Source organism: Tamandua tetradactyla, chromosome 6, assembly GCF_023851605.1.
Source record: "Tamandua tetradactyla isolate mTamTet1 chromosome 6, mTamTet1.pri, whole genome shotgun sequence".
In the NCBI taxonomy this organism is placed as follows: Eukaryota; Metazoa; Chordata; class Mammalia; order Pilosa; family Myrmecophagidae; genus Tamandua; species Tamandua tetradactyla.
Genome location: NC_135332.1, coordinates 83129496 through 83147942, shown reverse-complemented (window position 1 = coordinate 83147942; position 18447 = coordinate 83129496).

Genomic DNA, 18447 nt, shown 5'->3' with positions numbered 1-18447 from the left:
TAAGGGATTCTTGTCATGTTGTATTAATGACATGGTCCTTAATAAAGATGTTCTGCTGTCTTTGGATTAAACAACGTGATGTCTGGGATTGGCTTTAAATTTCTAATGAAAAGGAGAAAAATGCTGGGAAAACAGTAGTCATTGACTTTGGGTGATGGATATGTCTGAAAATTTTTATCTTTTTTTTTAACAGGATATTTATATTTAGTTTATTAATGCATACTGAAGATAGTTTAAAACTTCCATTGAGTCATTAAGTTACAAAACTGCTTGGGCCAGACCTGGCAGCAAACCCAACTGGAGGAAGGCGTTGCTCCTGCAGGCTGAGGTGAGGGGGTTCGGGGTGGTGCCCGCAGCAGCTGTGGAGGTGTGGCCACCAGGTCCAGGGCTGGGGGTCATCCTAGTCTCCTGGGGCTGCTGTAACAAAATACCTCAAACTGGTTGGCTTAAAAGAACACGTGTATTCTCAGGTGTGGGAGCTGGACATCCAAAGTCCAGATGTGAGCAGGACCCATGGCCTGTAGGTCAGGGCCTTCTTTTCCTCCTTGCCCGGCCTCGGGTGGCCCCGAGTGATCTGGGGCTTGTGGCCACAGCACTCCAACCTGCTTCTACTTTCCCATGCTGGCCTCCCTCTGTGTCTCTGACTGTGGGTCAGTACTTCCTCATATGGGGTTTGGAGCCCACTTTAAGCCAGTAAGATGTCATCTTAATTCCCCCTTTTCCAGGAAAGGTCACAAGCACAGTTTGGGGCTTGAACATAGCTTTGGGGTGGACACAACTGACCCACAGCAAGGGCCTCTGCACTAACCTGAAATCTACAAAACAGAGCACTTGCATGGCCTTTATTTTTTATTTTTCAGTTTAAAAAATATTTATTGTGTGGGGTGGTGGGATGGTGGCTCAGTGGCAGAATTCTTGCCTGCCAAGCTGGAGACCTGGGTTCAATTCCTGGTGCCTGCCCATGTAGAAAAATATATATATATATTGTATATATCAACTGAGTAAAAGGCACTATGTACATATGTATGAGTAGTGGCAACCCTTAAATGAAAAGCACTGATAGTACCTGTCGTGGCCTTGGCACGACCCCATCTTGTGTGAGAGTGCACATATTGTTCCTCCATTTAAGGCTGTCTGGGCCGGGAAGCCTCTGCCTAGTTTCCTGCATAGAACCAAAGGTGAGGAGCCTCGAAGGCTCTCAGGTGCCCTTTGAATGCAAGTATGAATGGGCCGTCTTGGAATGGAGGAACTTAAATCTTCGGCTGTGTGGGGCTTGTGAAGACTTGAGTTTGGACTCTCCTGCAGGAACCAGCGGGCCTCGTGTCTGGGGTCACCTGTGTCTTCCTGTTAATCCTTCATGATGCATTGACTTCACAGTGCAATTGTACAGGATTAAATAAGAACGGTTCAGAATCCTGTAATGAACATGCCGATGGTCAGTGGATACCTATAAGCTATCTTAGCACTTAGGGGCAGATAGACAGTGTAGTGTCAGGGTTACAGTTACGTCTACCTCACACCTACTGCCTAATTAGGTTACAATTTTGGCATTTGTCTTAGTTTTACATTTCTCTATGGGCTGCTTAGCATGGGCCCTGGATGGAGAGAGAAGTGTTTCCTTTTTGGATCTTTCCATCAGGAAGCAGGACTGGAGCAGACTGTTAGAGACAGTCATAATCAACTGACTTTAGATTATTGCTCCGAGGCATTTTTCCTGCTAATATTTATGCATTGCTTGCTGTTTCACTCAGACATCTGAGAAAGTTTTGCTCTTAAAGAAACCTTGGCAAAGGTCCTTGGGGTTACAAACAATGCATATTTAACATATCAGGTCTTTACCTTATTGTGCCCTTACCATTCAATAGTATTAACTATCTTTTCATAAGAGAAAGATAAGTACTTCATTTTTTACTCTAATTGATAGCTAATACAAATGGGCCAGGCAGAGCAGGGAGGATGGAAATGCAGAAATGAAATTTTGTTTTGTTTTTTTATTTTTGTATGGGCAGGCACTGGGAATCAAACCCAGGTCTCTGGCACGGTAGGTGAGAATTCTGCCACTGACCCACTGTCACACCACTCAGAAATCAACTTCTTAATTTCTTAGCAGGCACATGCACAGGGCTCCTTCACTATATTACTTTTTTAAAAATATTTTTTTGCATGGGCAGGCACCGCGAATCAAACCCAGGTCTCCAGCATGGCAGATGAGAACTCTGCCTGCAGAGCCACTGTGGCCCATGGTTTTTGTTTTGGTTTGGTTTGGGTTTTTTTATTGTGAAAAATTACATGTATACAAATAAGCAACACGTTTCCAAGTGCATTTTTTTTTAGATTGGAATTTTTTTTAATAATTAAAAAAATTACAAGAAAGTAAGCAAACATCCTTAATATATGCTCATTCCATTCTACATATATAATCATAATTAACGATATCACATAGTTCCATATTCATCATCATGATCATTTCTTAGAACATTTGCATCAATTCAGAAAAAGAAATAAAAAGACAACAGAAAAATAAAAACAGAAAAAGAAAAAAAATTTACATACCATACCCCTTACCCCTCCCTTTCATTGATCACTAGCATTACAAACTGAATTTATTTTAACATTTGTTCCCCCTATTATTTATTTTAATTCCATATGTTCTACTCGTCTTTTGACAAGGTAGATGAAAGGAGCACCAGACACAAGGTTTTCACAATCACACAGTCACGTTGTGAAAACTATATCATTATACAGTCATCATCAAGAAACATGGTGTTCTAGTTTGCTAGCTGCCAGAATGCAACACACCAGAGAGGTATTGGCTTTTAATAAAAGGGAATTTATTTTGTTAGTTCTTCAGAGGAAGGGCAGCTAACTTTCCATTGAGGATCTTTCTTATATTGGGAAGGCACAGGATGGTATCTGCTGGCCTTCTCTCCAGGCCTCTGGGTTCTAACAACTTTCCCTGGGGTGATTTCTTTCTGTGCCTCCAAAGGCCTGGGCTGAGCTGCGAGTGCTGAGATGAGGAATGCTGAGCTGCTTGGGCTGTGCTACATTGCGGTCTCTCATTTAAGCACCAGCCAATTAAGTCAAACGTCCTTCATTGCAGCAGGCATGTCCTTACTGCAGATGTAAACCAGCAACAGATGAGGTTCACGTATCATTAGCTCATGTCCGCAGCAACAGAACTAGGTACGCTCACCTGGCCAAGTTGACAACTGAATCTAACTACCACACATGGCTACTGGAACATAGCTCTAGATTTTCAGGCAGGTCCCTCCAGCCTCTCCATTACATCTTGGATAACAAGGTGATATTTACTTAATGCGTAAGAATAACCTCCAGGACAACCTCTCAACTCTGTTTGGAATCTCACGGCCATTGACACTTTGTCTCATTTCACTCTTCCCCCTTTTGGTTGAGAAGGTTTTCTCAATCCCTTGATGCTGGGTCTCAGCTCATTCTAGGGTTTTTCTCAATCCCTTGATGCTGAGTCTCAGCTCATTCTAGGATTTCTGTCCCACGTTGCCAGGAAGGTCCACACCCCTGGGAGTCATGTCCCATGTAGACAGGGGAGAGTAGTGGGTTTGCTTGTATTGGCTGGAGACAGAGGCCACATCTGAGCCACAAAAGAGGTTCTCTGGGGGTGACCCTTAGGCCTAATTTTAAGCAGGCTTGACCTATCCTTTGTGGGGTTAAGTTTCATGTGAACAAACCCCAAGACGGGGGGCTCAGCCTACAACTTTGGTTGTCCACACTGCTTGTGAGAATATCAAGAATTCAACTTGGGGCAGTTGAATTTTCCTCCGTTCTCACCATTCCCCGAAGGGGACTTTGCAAATACTTTTCCACTCACTGATCAAATCATTCTGGGATTCATCAGGGCATCACTTTGAACAAACCAATAAAATCTCATGTCCTACTCAAGGTTCCATGTACTTATGTTGTTCAACCAACTATCTACATAAGTTATATTAGGGGATGCACTAGTCAAAATATAAATTTTGTACCAAATAAGCATTATTTTTTATTTAGTCTCAACATAAGTTGAAATTTTAAAATATTAATTACCATCTATTTTCAGCACCCTGCAGTAATGACATTCCTTTGTTCTTCCTCATGCAAAAAGATTTTTAAAATTTGTACATTTAGTCACTATTATTATACACTCTAGCCATTCCTAGATTATACCATCTCAATCTTTATCGTCTATCTTTCTTTGTGATTTCATTTATGCCTCCAGCCCTCCTCTCTCTATCATTCTCACATTCAGCTTCATTCAGTGTTTTAACATAATTGTATTACAGTTAGGTAGTGTTGTACTTTCCATTTCTGAGTTTTTATATTCAGTCATGTTGCACAATTTGTATCCCTTCAGCTCCAATTACCCAGTATCTTACCCTATTTCTATCTCCTGATGGTCTCTGTTACCAATGAAATAGTCCAAGTTTATTCACTAATGTCAATTCATATTAGTGAGACCATACAGTATTTGTCCTTTTGTTTTTGGCTAATCTCACTCAGCATAATGTCCTTAAGGTCCATCCATGTTGTTACATACTTCATAACTTTATTCTCTCTTACAGCTGCAGAATATTCCATTGTATGTATATGCCGCAGTTTGTTTAGCCACCCATCCATTGATGGACATTTTGGCTGTTCCCATCTCTTGGTAATTGTAAATAATGCTGCCATAAACATTGGTGTACAAATGTCCGTTTGTGTCCTTGCTTCCATGTCCTTTGAGTAGAGACAGCATATAGATGGGTCTTGTTTTTTAATCCATTCTGCCAGACTATGTCTTTTGATTAGGGAGTTTAAGCCATTAACATTTAGTGTTATTACTGCACGGGTAGTACTTTCTTCTACTATTTTGCCTCCTGGATTTTATATGTCATATCTAATTTTCCTTCTTTTTACCTTTACTCATAGTCTTCCTTTCTACACTCTTCTCCATACCTCTCTCTTCTGTCTTTTCGTATCTGTCTCTAGTGCTCCCTTTAGTATTTCTTGCAGAGCTGGTCTCTTGGTAAAAAATTCTCTCAGTGATGTTTTGTCTGAAAGTGTTTTAATTTCTCCCTCATTTTTGAAGGACAATTTTGCTGGGTATAGAATTCTTGGTTGGCAGTTTTTTTCTTTTAATAATTTCAATATATCATCCCACTGTCTTCTCGCCTCCATTGTTTCTGCTGAGAGATCTACGCATAGTCTTATTGGGCTTCCCTTGTACATGATGGCTTGCTTTTCTCTTGCTGCTTTCAATATTCTCTCTTTCTCTTTGACCTCTAACATTCTGTTTAGTAAATGTCTTGGAGTAGGTCTATTTGGATCTATTCTCTTTGGGGTACGCTGCACTTCTTGGATCTTTAATTTTAAGTCTTTCATAAGAGTTGGGAAATTTTCAGTGATAATTTCCTCCATTAGTTTTTCTCCTCCTTTTCCCTTCTCTTCTCCTTCTGGGACACCCACAACACGTATATTCATGCACTTCATATTGTCTTTCAGTTCCCTGAGTCTCTGCTCATATTTTCCCATTTTTTCCCCTATATGTTCTTTTTCTTGCTGGATTTCAGATGTTCCATCCTTCAGTTCAGAAATCCTATGTTCTGTCTCTCAAAATCTACCATTTTAGGTTTCCATTGTTTTTTTCATCTCTTCTACTGTGACTTTCATTCCCATAAATTCTGTGATTTGTTTTTTCAGACTTTCAATTTCTTCTTTTTGTTCATTCCTTGCCTTCTTTAATCCTCCCTCAATTCATTGATTTGGTTTTTGATGAGGTTTTCCATGTCTGTTTGTATATTCTGAATTAAACGTTTCAGCTCCTGTATCTCATTTGAATTGTTGGTTTGTTCCTTTGACTGGGCCATAGCTTCAATTTTCCTGTGTGATTTGTTAGTTTTTGCTGGCGTCTAGGCATTTAATTACCTTAATTAGTTTATTCTGGAGATGGCTTTCACTTCTTTTACCTAGGGTTTTCTTGCTGGATGAATTTGTTGTCTATCTGTTCTTTGACATTCAGTTCAGCTTTATCTGGACCTTTAGCTTAAGTTTTGTTTAACAGAGGAGAATTTTTCAGTTCTTGTTTTCTTGTTTCTTGCCCTGCTTGTATGGTGCCTTCCCCCTGCCCCCACACTTAGGAGGGTCTACTTAGGTATTATAGACTCCATCCGGATTTTCCCAGACCAAACTGTCCTCCTATTAGGAGGAAAGAGTTACCTGCATCGGTTTTCCCTGAGGGTGAGACCCAGCAGGTTGAAAAACTTTCCTGTGAAGTCTCTGGGCTCTGTTTTTCTTATCCTGCCCAGTATGTGGTGCTTGTCTGCCTGCAGGTCCCACCAGCATAAGATGATGCTGTACCTTGAACTTTGGCTGGGGGCGTGGTGGAGACAGAGGAGAGGTTGTAGGCTGTTTTTTTTTTTGTGTGTGATCAAAACTACAGGAGAACTTTATTAAATGTATAACTTTGTTGCACAAAAATTACTCTTTTCAGAGCCTGTTCTTTTTTTTATTTTTTATTTTTTATTTTTTTATTAACGGAAAGAAAAAAAAAAGAAATTAACACAACATTTAGAAATCATACCGTTCTACATATGCACTCAGTAATTCTTAACATCATCACATAGATGCATGATCATCGTTTCTTAGTACATTTGCATCGGTTTAGAGGAACTAGCAACACAACAGAAAAAGATATAAAATGTTAATATAAAGAAAAGAAATAAAAGTAGTAATAATAGTAAAAAACAACAACAACAAACAAACAAACAAACAAGCAAACAAAAACAAAAAAAACCCTATAGCTCAGATGCAGCTTCATTCAGTGTTTTAACATGATTACTTTACAATTAGGTATTATTGTGCTGTCCATTTTTGAGTTTTTGTATCTAATCCTGTTGCACAGTCTGTATCCCTTCAGCTTCAATTACCCATTGTCTTACCCTGTTTCTAACTCCTGCTGAACTCTGTTACCAATGACATATTTCAAGTTTATTCTCGAATGTCCGTTCACATCAGTGGGACCATACAGTATTTGTCCTTTGGTTTTTGGCTGGATTCACTCAGCATAATATTCTCTAGGTCCATCCATGTTATTACATGGTTCATAAATTTATCTTTGTAGGCTGGTTTTAATGGCTTCAAATTACCAAGCCCTGCTGTCTGAATTCCTTGAGAGAGGGATTCCACCTGAGTTGGGCTTCACCCCTCCCCTGGGGAATGCACAGACTCCAGACAAGCCCTCAAATGTGTTTTTTTCTGCCTGTGCCTGGTGCGGTTACAGCCTGAGTATCCCTGCTGCTATATCCAAAGGCAGTCAAGCCTTTGTAGAAACACAGCCACAGAAACCTCTGTTTCCTTCTCTTTTTTTCCCTTTTTCTGTCAGCCCTGCCCCCTTGGCACTGGGGCAAAAATGAGCGACCTCCACTTTGACCAGGTTCACCTGAGCTGGGGGCCTATGTTTAGTAGTCAGAATTTGTTAATTAATGCCACAATTGGTGTTTGGTTGGACTCAACCCCTGCTGCTTTTAAAGTCTCTTTCCTTTCCTCTCTGGGAAGCAGCCTGTGGGGGAGGGGCGCCGGCCGCCGTGTCTTGGGGAACTCACGGTTCTGGGGAGGCTCATAGCTGGTCCAGCTGGTCCAGACTGGGGTACACTGTGTGTCCAGTCACTGACGTGGCCCCAGGAGCTGTTCTGTACTGTGTCAGGTTATTTAATAGTTGTTCTGGAGGACGAACTAAAATGCACACATTGCTAAGCCGCCATCTTGGCTCAGAAATCCAAGTGCATTTTAACAAGTAGTTATACAACAGATTTCAAAGTTTGCTTTGGTTTGCAGCTCCATAATTTAAGGTTTTTCCTTTTAGCTGTTCCAGGATACTGGAGACCAAAAGAAATAGCAATATATTGATTTAGCAGTCATATTCATTTGTTAAATCCTATCTTCTCTAATATACTCTTCCTTCTCTTTTTTTGTGAAAAATAAGATATACAAAAAAAAAAAACCCAAAATTTCAAAGTACATTACAGCAATTAGTTGTAGAACAGATTTCAGAGTTTGGTATGGGTTAAAATTCCACAATTTTAGTTTTTTATTTCTAGCTGCTCTAAGATACTGGAAACTAAAAGATCAATATACTGATTCAGCACTCACACTTGTTTGTTAAATCCTACCTTCTCTGTATAACTCCACCATCACCTTTGCTCTTTCTCTCACTCTCTAGGAATATTTGGGCTATGACCATTCTACCTTTTTCATGTTGGAAGGGGCTGTTGATAATATGGAGTAGGGGGTTGGAACTAGTTGGTATATATTACATCTTGATAACAAAATCTAATCAAGACATCCTCATCTCTAAGTAGAGATGGGGTGGGGCATTGAAGTGGGGATGAACTTGTAGAAGTGCAGGGGAGGGGCCAGGTCTTCAAATCCCCACTTTGACCAGTCATTGGATGTAGACTGGTTTCAGGAAAATGGAGTAAATTGGGCCAAGTGGCTTGCTTCAGCTCAGGGCAATTCCGAGAGGACTGAGATGCAAGGGTTCTTAGCCAGCAGCACTCCCAGTTACAGCTGGGGAGTAACTTCTTTATTCCTCAAGGGGAATTTAAATGGTGATACAGCGTATCTTACAAACACCAAAGTGTTGAATTTAATTTATAGGATATTGGGGAAAAAACTGAATCAGGGAAATTGGTGCACTAAATTTGTACATGTGAACTAAATGTATTTAGCGCAATTGTAGAAAAAGAGCTGCCTTGAAGGGTAAAATAGAAGATTGAATGCATACAAAATATCTTTAACTATGATGGAATGAAGTTAGAAATTAATAACAGAAGAAAAGCTGGAAAACTCACAAATATGTGGAAATTGAACAGCACACTCTTAACTGTGGGTTAAGAAATCACCTGGGAAGCCCAAAAATAGATTGAGACTAATGAAAATGAAAACAACTTACCAAACCTTATGTGATTAAAAAAGAAAAGTTGAAAAAGGAAATTTGTAGCAGAAACATCTATATTAGAAAAGAAGGATCTCACATAGAAGCCAGAGATGGGTGAACCATTAGCTAATAAAGTTGAACTTCAATGTAAGGGAATAGATAGGAGTGAAGATGGTTCTCTAGTGTGTCTATAAGTAATATTACCATATTGAAGATGAACAAGATTGAAAGGGGTTGTATAGACCTATGTGTCCCACTGATTCACACTAGAAATAGGAATTAGTTCTTGCAAGAATTAGTTCAAAGATATGATTTTTGTACAAAGAGTGTTTAAGTTCAAGGTACAGGGGGAAAACTGCTACTACACGCTATGAGCTATGTTCAAAAGGAAACCATCAGCACTACCACAGCAACAGCAGAGGTAAATATTGGGGTGAGGGACAGGGATTAAGAGAAGGTTTAGATTTCCTATTTTGAGAGAGTGTGTTTGTTCATTTTCTTTCTCTTGGGAACAATGAAATTATCTAAAATTGAGAATGTTGATGGACTGTGGACTTTGGGCCCTCTACATGATGCCCATGAATGCAGGTGGCTGAAGGATGCACTGATGGAGAAGTAGATTGGTGAACATGGTGTATTCTTATGAATGAAGGCCATGGTGCTACAAAAAGGAACAAAGTCGTGAGGCATGCAATGATGTGAATGAACATGTGGGACATGTGGTGACACAAAATGAGCCAGAAACAAAAGAACAAGAAAGGTATGGTCTCCTTTAGAAAATGCTTATAAAAGAACAGGCCTAGAGCAGACAAATTAAGTCCAGAGTGGTGATTATTATTTCTGGATTTTGAGAGGCTGTTTTAAATACATAACCTGATATTTAGAGATAAGAATGAAGCTGAATAGGTTGGGGTTAAAGTAATTCAGAATATAGGAGTAAGGAGTGTCTGTATTTTGAACCACACACTCTTTGAGACCAATGGAAGAAAGGTTTATTTGATCTGAAACTGAAATTCTCTGTAGTGCATAATCTAATTCAATCTATCGGTATAGCTCATTTAAACAATTGAAACACAGGGAGCACAGAATAAGAAAGAGGTCCTTTAATCCTGTATAGATTATTGTAATTCCTGGATACATCCTACAGTATATTAAGCAGATAATCAAGAAATATTGGCAAAGCACGTTCTTGAAGATGATTGTATAATAATATAGCTTTCACAATGAGACTGTGTGATTGTGAAAAACTTGTGTCTAATGCTCCTTTTATCTACCTTATCATCAGATGAGTAAAACATAAAAATAAATAATAGGGGGAACAAATGTTAAAAATAAAAATAAATAATAGGAGGAACAAATGTTAAAATTAATTAAGATTGAAATGCTAGTGATCAATGAAAGGGAGGGATATGGAGTATGGTATGTATGAATTTTTTTGTGTGTTTTTATTTCTTTTTCTGAATTGATGTAAATGTTCTAAGAAATGATCATGATGATGAATATGCAACTATGTGATGATATTGTGAATTACTGATGATATATGTAGAATGGAATGATCATGAGTTAAGAGCGTTTGTGTTTGTTGTTACTTTTTTTAATTTAAAAATTAATTTTAAAAATTGGATAAAAAAGCCATGTATATATATATTGGCAAAGTCCCCTGAGGAATGGGAGAAGGAATATGGAACTATTAAAACTTTACCATCAGGTAACCCCCTGATACTGTGTCAAACTTTAGGGACACCCAAATTAATAGGCCATGCCCTCGATCATCAGGCTTACTCTAGGTAGCAGGGAAGCTTAGACTACCTACCACGCCTGCGAGTTACTTCTGGAGGACCTCTTTTGTTGCTCAGATGTGGCCTCGGTCTCTCTAAGCCCAACTTAAGCAAAATCATTACCCTCCCCCCCTATGAGGGACATGACATCCGGGGGTGATAATCTCCCTGGTGACATGGAAGATGACACCCAGGGATGAATCCAGAGCTGGCACCCTGTGATCAACAATTCCATCCTGACCAAAAGGGGGAAAAGAAATGTAATTAATAAAGTGTCAGTGGCAGAGAGAGTCGAGAGGCTACTCTGGAGGTTGCTCTTATGCAAGCTTCAGTTAGACCTTGCTACCTATCATAACCTGCCAACCCCCAACCAGAACTATTCCAGCCAATCCTAAAGAACACCTAGGGCAATATATAAGATTCCACAAGGGTTCCATGCACTAGAGTAACTTTCCAGAAACCTACAACCTCCAGATGGGTCCCTGGTCCAGATAAGTCCTGAAACTTAGCCCATCCTCTCCAGAACATCAGTTAGTTCCATCTCTCTACCCCATATTAGTGACAGACCCTTCCAATTTGAAAAAATTAGAATTGCCATAGCCTAAACACCCCTAAAGAGGAAATGGAAAGATCAGAGGTGATGGAGGAGTTATACAGAGAAGATAGGATTTAACAAATGAATATGAATGCTGAATCATTAAATTGCTATCTTTCAGTCTTCAGTATTTTAGAGCAGCTAGAAATAAAAAACTAATATTATGAAATTGTAACCCATGTCAAACTCTGAAACATGTTCTACAACTAATTGTGGTGTTGTGCTTTGAAACTTATAGCTTTTTTGAATATATGTTATTTTTCACAAAAAAGAAGGAAAAAAAGTCGATTGTGATGATAAAATATGTAACCCTCTAGTCTCCTATTTTCTGGAGCAGCTAGAAGGAAAAATATGAGAGGATGGTATGGTAGCCCACGAGAAATTCTGGAATCTGTCTTGTAACTACTTGTTGAAGAGTGCTTTGAAAACTATTGCTTTTTTATTTCTTTGCTTTGTATATATGTTATACTATACAATAAAAAAAGCTAAAAATAAAAAAAGAACCTCAATAACTTCAATATACCCCTTGAGGAACTATAAAAAGAAAAACAAACTAAACACAAGGTGAGCAGAAGGCCTAAACAGTAAAGATTAGAGTAGAGATAATTGAAATAGAGAACAGAAAAACAATAGACAGAATCGATGCAACCAAGAGTTCTTTGAAAAGATCAATAAAATTGACAAATTTTGAGCTAGACTGACAAGGAACAGAAGAGGATGAAAATAACTAAAACCAGAAATGAAAATGGGAGCATATACTACTGAACTTACAGAAATAAAAAGGATTACAAGAGAATGGTATAAACAATTGTATGCAAAAAAATTAGAAACCTAGATTAAGCTCTGCTCTCTTTTTAAAAATTCTTTCATCTTTTTGCTCCTCAGACTGAATTATTTCAATTGTCTGATGTTTGAGTTCACTGATTGTTTCTTCTGCTACCTCCAAAATACTATTAAAACTTTCTTGGGAGTTTTTAATTTCAGTTATTGTGTTCTTAACTTCAATGTTCTCTTTGGTTGCTTTGTAAAATTTCTGTCTCTTTATTGAGATTTCCATATGGTTCATTAATTGTTTTTCTGATTTACTTTATTTCTTTCTCCGTTTTTCCCTTTATCTCCTTGAGAATATTGCAAATCTTTTTTTTAGTCTTTGTCAAGTGTGTCCAAAATCTGGTCTTCTTGGTTGATGGTTTCTGGATTATTATCTTGTTCCTTTGGATGAGTCATCATTTTCTGTTTGTCTTTTAGTCTTTTGTTGCCTTTCTCCCTGTGAATTTTAATATTTAAAGTGTTACCTTGGGATTTAGTCCCTTAATTCTGTTTCTTAAATTTGTATCTAGTTAGTGATATAATAGAGATTTCCTTGGGTGGCAGGAGCTAACGAAAACCAATGCAAAAACACCTTTCAGTCTTTGCAAATTGACTTTGCTTTGGTTGGTGGTCTCCTTTGGATGTTAGCCCTCTGACCAAGAAGATCAGCCTGAGGTGAATGCAAAGGGCAGATCCCGCTCAGTTTTTTTTTTAATTATTATTTTTTAAATTAGAGACGTTGTGGGTTTATAGAACACTCATACTTAAAATACAGGATTCCCACATACTACCCCATCACCAACACTTGCATTGGTGTGGAAAATTTGTTACAATTGATAACACTTTTTTTGTAATTTTATTTTTAAAAAATTTTGTAATCCTGAAATATATGCAAAAAAGTGATAAAATTCAAAGTACTTTTAAGAAGTAGTTGTAGAAAAAATTTTAAAGTATGGTATGGGTTACATTTCCATAATTTCAGTTATTTCCTTCTAGCTGCTCAAATACACTGGAGACCAAAAAAGGAATATATATAATGATTTCAGTAGTCATAATCATTTATTAAATCCTAACTTCTCTGTTACATCTCCTCCCTATCATTTGATCATTCTGTCAATCTTCAGGGATATTTGGGCAATCACCATTCTAACTTCTTCATGTTAAAAAGGGTGTCAGACTTCCAGGGGTGTGGACCTTCCTGGCAGCGTGGGACAGAAATCCTAGAATGAGCTGTGACTCAGCATCAAGGGATTGAGAAAACCTTTTTGACCAAAAGGGGGAAGAGTGAAATGAGACAAAATGTCAATGGCTGAGAGATTCCAAACAGAGTTGAGAGGTTATCCTGGAGGTTATTCTTACCCATTAAGTAGATATCACCTTGTTATCCAAGATGTAATGGAGAGGCTGGAGGGAACTGCCTGAAAATGTAGAGCTGTGTTCCAGTAGCCATGTTTCTTGATGATGATTGTATAATGATATAGCTTTCACAATGTGACTGTGTGATTGTGAAAACCTTGTGTCTGATGCCCCTTTTATCTACCTTGTCAACAGATGAGTAGAACCTATGGAATAAAAATAAATAATAGGGAGAACAAATGTTAAAATAAATTTAGTTTGAAATGCTAGTGATCAATGAGAGGGAGGGGTAAGGGGTATGGTATGTATAATTTTTTTTCTGTTTTCTTTTTATTTCTTTCTCTGAATAGATGCAAATGTTCCAAGAAATGATCATATGATGAATATGCAACTATGTGATGATATTGTGAATTAGTGACTATATATGTAGAACGGAATGATCAAAAGTTAAGAATGATTGTGTTTGGTGTTTTTTTGGTATTTAAAAAGAATTTTTAATTAAAAAAAGGTGTGTCAACATTATGGCATAGGGGAATGCAACTGGTTGTGATGTTCTTGAAGAGACTCTGCTACCTCTGGATTTCAGGGAGTTCTAATTTTTAACAGTAGTCACATTTGTTGGAATTGAGGAAAGATTATAAACTTGTATTATAACTATTGTCCATAGTTTACTTAGGGGTATTTTCCTCATATTCCCAACCTGATATTTTTTTCATGCATGTCTTTATCTACCCACACACTAGGTAAAGGAAGTATCAGCCACAAGGTTTTTACAAGCATACGGTCACATGATAAAAGCTCTATAGTTATACAATCATTATCAAAGATCAAGGCTCCTGGATTACAGTTCAACAATTTCTGGTATTTCCTTCTTGTTAGTCTAATGCATTAAAAATGAAAAAGAAGCATCTATATTATGAGTCAGCAGTCATAATCATTTGTAAAATCCTAGTTTCTCAGTTATACATCCTCCCTCTCATTTTATCATTCTCTCAGTCTTCAGGGATATCTGGGCAATGACCATTTTAGCTTCTTTGTGCTGGAAAGGGATGTCGACCTTATGGGGTAGAGGAATGAACCTGGTTGATGTTCTTGGAAAGGCTGGTACCTCTGCATTTGAGGGCTTATCAGGCAGAGGAACAATCTGGAGGCTATAAGTTTCTGAATAAATAAACTTACTAAGTAACACTTTATAGAGTCTTAGATAATGCCCAGGGTATTCTTTTATTTTTCTTTTTAACTTTTTTATTGTATACTATAACATATAGTCAAAGCAAAGAAAGCAAAATCAATACTTTTCAAAGCGCTCTTCAGCAAGTAGTTTCAGGACAGATCCCAGAGTTTGTCATGGGCTACCATTATACTATCACAGATTTTTCCTTCTAGCTGCTCCAGAACATTGGAGGCTAGAAGAAGTAAATGTATTTTAATCATCAAAATCGACTTTTCCTTCTCTTTTTTTTTTTTTTTGTGAAAAATAACATATATACAGAAAAGCAATAAATTTCAAAGTGCAGCACATTTAGTTGTAGAACAGATTTCAGAGTTTGGTATGAGTTACAATTCCACAATTTTAGGTTTTTACTTCTAACTGCTCTAAGATACTGGAGACTAAAAGAAATATCGATATAATGATCCAGCACTCATACTTGTTTGTTAAGCCCTACCTTCTCTGTATAACTCCACCATCACCTCTGATCTTTCTCCCACTCTTTAGGGGTATTTGGGCTATGCCTAGTCTACCTTTTTCATGTTGGAAGGGCTGTCAATAATATGGGGTAAAGAGATGGAACTAGTTGATGTTCTGGAGAGGCTGATCCCTCTGCATTTCAGGACTTATCTGGTCCAGGGACCCATCTGAAGGTTGTAGGTTTCTGGAAAGTTTCCCTAGTGCGTGGATTTTTTGTAGAATCTTATGTAATTCACTAGGTATTCTTTAGGATTAGTTTTGGTTGGAGTTTGGCAAGTTATGATAGGTAGCGATATCTAACTGAAGTTTGCATAAGAGTGACCTCCAGAGCAGCCTCTCAACTCTATTTGAACTCTCTCAGCCACTGGTACCTTATTTGTTACATTTCTTTTCCCCCTTTTGGTTAGGATGGAATTTTTGACCCCATAGTGGCAGAGCCAGGCTCATCTCTGGGAGTCATTTCCCACATTGCCAGGGAGACTTTCACCGCTGAATGTCATGTTTCAGGTAGGGGGGTGGGCAGTAGTTTCACTTGCTGAGTTCACCAACTAGGGCAGGCACCAACAATCGAACCCGGGTCTCCGGTGTGGCAGGCGAGAACTCTGCCATTGAGCCACCATTGCTAGCCCTCACCAACAGATTTTTGACAAAGATACTAAGTACATGCAGTGGGGGAATAATAGTCTTTTACACAAATGGTGCTGGGAAAACTGGAAATCCACATGCAGAAGAAAGGAGTTTGACCCCTATATCAAACAATATACAAAAATCAACTCAAGGCAATATTTTAAGTTTTGAAAAATACTGTTTATCTCACAGGACATGGAATTATGAGAGTGTGAGCTGCATGACAGCCATATCTTTCGATCCTGGTATGGCTGCCTTGGTGCTTCAAATGGTTCAGAAAAAGGTTCAGTAAATGTTGGTTTTTGTGTTATTTTTGCTCAAATCCCTGCTATCTGACCCTGAAGACAAAGCCCACTTGGGCTCTCAGAGGGGAGTCTTCAGGGTTCAGGAAACCCCTGTAGGAGCGCTCCTAAGAAGGTACAGAAAGGTCTCAGGCCTCTACCACCCCACCAGAGTCCCTTGGTGATTACTAAGAGATGGAGGATGTATTAGGGTTCTCTAGAGAAACAGAAACAACAGGAGATATCTGTAAATATGAGATTTATAAAGATGTCTCACACAACCGTGCCAATGGAAGATGCCAAAAGCCAGTGGGGCAGGCTGTGAGGCTGGTGGTTTCGACAAAGGGTCTGGACAAACTCCACAGGAGATGCTCACTGGCTGAAGAAGCAGTGCCAGAGTCTCTCTTCTCCCCTAAAAGCCTTCAACTGATTGTGTTATCCCATTATGGGAGGCACGCCTTAGCTGATCACATATGTAATCAGCCACAGATTCAATCAACCAATGATTGGATCAACCAGCCATGAATTACCCTTGCAGCAACAGTCAGGCCTCCTGGTTCTGCCCCTTCCCCAGTGCACAGCCTTGGGCAATTAACAATCTTTTCAATACTGGCTCTCATCGTGAAACTGGGCAAATGATCCCCACCCCCTAAGTCCTTGTGAAGATCAAAGAAGAGTACATGCATGCCCTCAGAGAAGTGCCTGGCGGGCGTCCGCGCTCAGCAACTAAATATTAAATTGTGTGAGTTCCAGCCACCACTGAGCATAAAGTCTGACACCTGTTTCCTCCAAGTGGATTCTCTGTCCTTCGCCCCAACGCTGAGGATCCTGCTGGTCTTCCCACCCTGAGTGAATTATAGTCTTAAATGAATGATAGATGTTGTTTAAGGAGTGGATAAAAGTCATAAAGTTTTAAAACCAGCAAGAAGAAACATGGCCGCCTTCCGAACTATGTACAATTCCCAGGACTGACTGCTGCCCTTGCTCGAGTTCCGCTCACTTCCTTCAGTGAACTTCCGGCCCTTGTGGGCGGGGCCAGCGGAGCTGTCCATCCGGCACCTCCGCTAAGGAGGGGAAATTGCCCAATGAGCATCTCCGCAGAGGAACCCCCCCCCCAGGCGGAAATGCGTCATTTCCGTGGTTACATCAGCGTCGCGGTTGATTTTGACAAGGAAGGAGAGAAGTCCCCGCAGTTTGCCGGAGGTCCTTGGCCATAGACGGAGCTTGTGGCCGCGATCTGTCACCGCAGCCCGGGGCTCATTGCAAACGTGCAGGACATGAGCTGGGATGGGACTAATTACCTTTCATTCAAACTGCACGTAGCAGGGACGAAAGTTTCTAGAACAATTATTGTCAGTCCTGTCCGAGAGAGAATCTGCACCCGGGGATGCTGCTGAGACCGGAAGATGCAGAAGGGAGGAAAGAAGGGGGTATAGAAGAGGGGCAGGCGGCTATGAGAGAAAAGGAAAGACACAACAGAGAATGGACTGGAAAGCTCCAATAAAGAGAAATAAATAAAAGCAAAAAATTCCTTCATGGTAAAAATGTTTAACAACATGTGAAGAGAACAAGCTTTCTAGAAGAATCCAAGCTTGTATCTCTAAGGAGAAAAAAAAAAACAGTTCATGTCTGGGGGAAAATTGTAGTGAAGGCTGTGAACCATGGATTGTGCATGTTGGATGATTAGGTGGTATGTGAATATACATATAATTGATATATATACAGTATATACCAATAAAATTGCATTAAAATAATTTTAAAAGCTATTGTGAAGCAACTAGAAGGAAAAACCTAAAATTGTGGAAGTGTAACCCATATCAAACTCTGAAATCTGGTCTAGAAATAATTGCAGTGTGCTTTGAAATTCTTTTGAATATGTTATTTTTCACAATAAAAAAAGAAATTTTAAAAATTGTAGTGAAGGGAAATACATGTGTGTATATATATACTTGTGTATGTATTAGTATGTATATGGTATATATACATAAATAGACCTTTTTATACTACATATATCTTTATATTCCATATGCATGAAATATATTGATAGGTTGTAGTAGGAATGTAGGAAGGACCAGCAAAGGGTGGAGGAATCTAGAGGCTCAGAGGGCTGGGGGTGGGGGTGGGGTCTTTTGTTTTCTCTTCTCTGTCCCTCTTCCACACTCCACAATCCTGTGTGTTAGTCAGGGTTCTCTGGGAAAATAGAATGAACAGGAGATATCTGTAAATATGAGCTGTTATTAAAGTGTCCCATGCAACCTGGGGATACAAGAGTCCAAATTCTGTAGGGCAGGCCGTGATCTGGCAACTCCGATGAAGGTCTTTGATGAATTCCCCAGGAGAGGCTAGTTGGCTGAAGTGGAGAGATTCCCTCATCTGACTTC